The following is a 5299-nucleotide window of genomic DNA, read 5'->3' as shown; positions in this document are numbered from 1 at the left end:
TCTCCACATTGAAACTCATTTTGTCGCTTAGGGCCCATTGTTCAAGCTGGACTCTAACAAGAGGTTGCACCCCAAAAGGACCCAAGAAAGGGTCCCTAAATTAGAGGGGGTTGGATAGGGCCCATTGTTCAAGTTCATCAAGATCTTTGACACCCCCCCTCGCCCGCTTCCTCCTGGACCCGTTGGGGGGGGATGTCTTTTGCCTTACACCCCTAAAATGAGGGTGGACACTTAATCAAGAAGTATGGAGGAGGTCCTGGGCCCTGTTGACCCCCCCAGACCAGCTGCAGGACAATTACCGTTTATTTAGTTTAGATCAGCATTTCTCAATCCCAACCTGGCACTAAGGAGAAATGTCTTAATAGTGAAGACAATTCACCAGTGGAACTGCTTGCCACCAGAAGTTGTGGGCGCTCCAACACTGGAGGCTTTCAAGAAGAGATTGGACAGCCATTTGTCTGGAATGGGACAGGGTCTCCTGCCTGAGCAGGGGGGGGGGTGGACTAGATGATCTCCAAGGTCTGATTTCTCTTCAGATCTTATACATCTTTTGCCTTTCACTCAAGATTTCCATGGAGATGAACACATATGAGTTTATAGCTAACTTTTTGAGACTTTCGTGCTGCCAACCACGCAGGGTCACTTCAGAACAAAAGGGGTGGCAAAGAAGTTTAGTAAATAAAATAAGAATCAATAAAACAAGGTCCCTTCCCACTCTGTTATTCTCTGTTCTCTGTGTTTACCTTCAGGAGCTACTTTCTCTTTGGCTTCTTTTTTTTTTCCACTGGTAGGCTCAAGAAAACACACACACACACACACACACACACACACAAACACCTTGGCTGATGTTTGTTGGCTGGCTTATTTATCCTTTAATGAAGTATTTACAGCTTTCTGCTGTTCTTCACACCCGTTTCTCCTCTTTACACCCTACGAATAAAAGGCGGCCGTTCTCATTTCCTTTGAAATATACAAAAAAAACCCCACTTTTATTTCTCGTAGGCTTCTCGTCCCCATATGTGGGTTTGTTGATGCAGTGAGGGTGGGTTTTTTTTTCCCCTTTATTGGCAGATTTGGCTCGTTGCACCGAGATCTCAGGTGTTCAGGGCCAAACACGATGATGCAAAAGGATGGAAATCGCGCAGCGACTCACAATGCAAAACGCAGCTTTTTTGTACTTCCACGGCGAGGTTGGGCCGAACTTTCTGAGTCAGAGAGCAGACACCACAATTTTGCAATGCAGGTTGTCGTTTGTCTCACCCCATATGATTTGCGGGCAAGATTTCAAGGGAGGTCTTGGACCAACCCAAGAATCCGCCTTTGATTGACTTTACTCGGCCTCTCAGCTGTTAAGAACGGCTTTGGTCAACCTGGGCCACTGGAAGATGGGTGGACTTCCACTCCCAGAATTCCCCAGCTGGCTGCAGTTCACGCTCTTCCAGTGGCCAAGGTTGGCTGACTGGGGAATTCTGGGAGTGGAAGTCCACCCATCTGAAAGTGACAGGCCACAGCGACATTCATGCTGGCTTTGTAGATGGATGGATAGATGAATAGATCAATTGATGGGTGGATGGATGGAAGATGGATCGATAGATAGATGAAAAGATAGAGAGAATGATGGATGGATGGATAGATGATAGATAGATAGATAGATAGATAGATAGATAGATAGATAGATAGATAGATAGATAGATAGGTGAATAAATTGATGGGTGGATGGATGGAAGATGGATCGATAGATGAAAAGATAGAGAGAAGGATGGATGGATGGATGGACAGATAGACAGATAGATACATAGACAGATAGACATAGACAGATAGAGACAGACAGATTAATAGATAGATGATAGATAAGCTGTAGATAGATAGATAGATAGATAGATAGATAGATAGATAGATAGATAGATAGATAGATAGATAGATAGTAGAGATAGATACATAGATAGATAGATAGATAGATAGATAGATAGATAGATAGATAGATAGATAGATAGATTTTTAAAGTAATTTCAGATATAGATGATAGATGATAGATAGATAGATAGATAGATAGATAGATAGATAGATAGATAGATAGATAGATAGATAGATTGACAGACAGATGGATGATTGATGGATGGATAGATAGAGATAGATAGATAGATAGATAGATAGATAGATAGATAGATAGATAGAAATAGAGATAGAGATAGAGAGACAGATAGACAGACAGACAGACAGACAGATAGATTGACAGACAGATAGATTGACAGACAGATAGATAGATGGATGATTGATGGATGGATGGATGGATAGATAGATAGATAGATAGATAGATAGATAGATAGATAGATGACAGATGAGATGATAAATGATAGATCATAGATGAGATAGATAGATAGATAGATAGATAGATAGATAGATAGATAGATAGATAGATGATAAATGATACATAATACATGATAGATAAATGATGGATGGATAGAAGAATAGATAAATAGATGATGGATGGATGGATGGATGAATGGATAGATAAGCAGAAAGATGGACAGACAGACATTAAAGGACCCCTTGTCCAAACAACGAAGACCTTCCCTCCCCCCACCTCCCTGAAGCAGACCAAGGAGGGGACGTGGCTGACTTTGGGCCCTGCAGGCTGAAACTCTTTGAGCCGCCAGCGCTGCGCAAGGGCCCCGGGGACCTCCCTCGGCAAGAAGGGGCAGCCCCCGATGGCTCTGGAGACGCCATTACCGGCCTGTGTTCCGAGCAGCAGCCTCCAAGGGCCAAGTCATAAATTAGCCTCTTGGGGCAGGTGGCTCCTTCTGGAAGCCGATGGCTTCATTCAGCCTGGAAAATCTGAGCCCATTCATGGTTCTCTCCCAGGGAGGGAGGGGAGGGGAGGGAGGAGATGGAGGGAGGGAGGGAGGAAGGAAGGAAGGGAGGANTGCTTGAGCAGGGGGTTGGACTAGATGACCTCCAAGGTCCCTTCCAACTCTGTTATTCTGTTCTGTCCTGTTAACTCTTGTGAACCTTGCTGCTTTAAGAGGGGGGAGGGGGGAGGGAAGGAAGGAAGGAAGGAACGAGAGGGAGAGAGAGAGAGAGAGAGAGAGAGAAGGTTGAGTCAACCTTCCATCCTTCTGAGGTCGGTAAAACGAGGACCCAGATTATTGGGGGCCATAGGCTCCCCACTCAGAGAAGGCCATTGTAGAAGGAAAAGTCTTCATAAGGGTCCAGTCCAAGCCGGGAATAAACAATATGGAGACTGCTTTAGAAAGAAGGTTGCAGTTTATTGGAGAGGAGAGCCAGACAGAAAGATGGCTCTGGGGAAAAAAAGAGAGCGAGCACATGTAGGGAGTGGGTTTTTATACCTTCTGGAGCCTGTTGTTTGGAGTTGTTCCTCTGGCATAAACTTTGACCTGAGTGTGAGTGTGCCTTTTTTGGTATTCTGATGGCAGTGGGTTAATCCTGTTATGTCCCAAGGGTCATATCCTGCTTCCCTGGGGCTGGGGCTGATGACTCTTAGATTTTTGGTCTGTTGATTCTAGGGATCTTTCTTCCTAATCCCAGTTTCCTGACTCCGGTCTTTCTGACAAGATGATCACATCTGCAGTTCTGCAGACCTGGTTTCTGTTTGGGACAGAGAGACTTGGGTATGTGTGTGTGTGTGCGCGCGCGTGTGTGTTGGTTTCTGCTTTTAAAACCCTTTAAGGAAATATATTCTGCCTTTTAAATATTTCCAAAAATATTTCTTTCTCTGGGGGGAGGGGGCTGACTTCCCACAGGAGGCAAAGAGAGGCCTCTTTTCCAGGACGGAGGAATGGCAGGGTGGGGTTTGGGGCAAGGAACCCCTCCCCTCCCCGCTTGCACCCGTCTCTGCAGGGAAGCTCCCTGGCTGCAGCCGGCGGGAAGGGCGAAGGACCCGGAAGGACGGAACCGCAGGCGGCCCGTGGTGCCGGATCACGAGTGGTTTGCACGAGTTCCTGGCTCTCGAGTGCTGCGGCTCTTAGGATTGTGAGTGTTGAAGCACAACTGGCGTGCTGGAAGGCAGCCCAAGGAGACCAGAACAGCTTCCTCCAAGATCTGATGTCGGGTTAAGAGCCATTTTTTATTTTTATTTCTTTGGCTCTGGTGCAAAAACAAGAACTCTGACCCCTGATTCATTCATTTCAGGGATTCTGAAGAATCGGAACAAATTTGAAAAATTAGAATGAGGAGGAAGCAGAGAGCAGCAAGGATGCCCTGCTTCTCCTCCAACTCCTCCTGCATCTCCTCCTCCTCCTCCTCCTCCTCTTTCCTCTTTCCTCTTTCCTCTTCTCCACAAACCTCCTACCATTCTAGCACTGATTATGTTACGTAGCTGGGTAATGAAACGCCTGCAAAAAAATAACCCAGCTCAGAGATCACCAAGGATCCCACACTCCTCCTCCTCCTCTCCACAAATCTCCCCCTTCTAGCACTGATGATGTTCCTTAGTTAGGTCATGAAACATCTGCAAGAAAACCATCAAGCTCAGAGAGCACCCAGGACCCTACAGTCCTCCTCCTGCTCCTGCTCCTCCTGCTCCTCCCTTCTAGCGCTGATGATGTTCCCTAGTTGGGTCATGAAATGTCTGCAAGAAAACCACCCAGCTCAGAGAGAACCAAGGACTCCACAGTCCTCCTCCTCCTCCTCCTCCTCCTCCTTCCCACAAATCCCTTCCCTTCTACCACTGATGATGTTCCTTAGTTGGGTCATGAAACGTCTGCAAGAAAACCACCAGAGAGCACCAAGGACCCCCCAGTCGTCGCCGTCGTCCTCCTCCTCCTCCTCCTCCTCCTCCTCCTCTCCACAATGCCCCCTCTCTTCTAGCACTGATGACGTCACCTTGTTGGTTCATGAACTGCAGTATTCCAGCTGTGGTCTTAATAGTACTTCGCGTGATCTTGAGTCTATGCTTCTGTTTATACAACCCAGGATTGTGTTAGCTGTTTTGGCTGCTGCTGCACACGGCTGGCTCATGGCCAAGTGATTGTCCACCAGGACTCCAAGGTCCCTCTCACAGTTGTTGGTTTTGAGCCAGGTCTCCCCCAATCTGTACTTGTGCCTTTGGTTTTTTCCTACTTAAATGTAAGACTTTGCTTTTCTCCACATTGAAACTCATTTTGTCGCTTAGGGCCCATTGTTCAAGCTGGACTCTAACAAGAGGTTGCACCCCAAAAGGACCCAAGAAAGGGTCCCTAAATTAGAGGGGGTTGGATAGGGCCCATTGTTCAAGTTCATCAAGATCTTTGACACCCCCCCTCGCCCGCTTCCTCCTGGACCCGTTGGGGGGGGATGTCTT

At 46.9% G+C, this 5299-nt stretch overlaps 1 non-coding gene across 1 annotated transcript; it reads left to right on the top strand.

The window, feature by feature from the left end:
- The first annotated feature begins 516 nt into the window (after window positions 1-516).
- Window positions 517-635, top strand: LOC114923466. The gene has a single exon (XR_003810634.1). It is a non-coding gene; the product is annotated as a U5 spliceosomal RNA (small nuclear RNA).
- Window positions 636-5299: the final 4664 nt, after the last annotated feature.

Source organism: Protobothrops mucrosquamatus, unplaced genomic scaffold (assembly GCF_001527695.2).
Source record: "Protobothrops mucrosquamatus isolate PMUCROS unplaced genomic scaffold, P.Mucros_1.0 scaffold3842, whole genome shotgun sequence".
Lineage (NCBI taxonomy): Eukaryota > Metazoa > Chordata > Lepidosauria > Squamata > Viperidae > Protobothrops > Protobothrops mucrosquamatus.
This window is presented reverse-complemented; position numbering and strand designations above follow the sequence as displayed.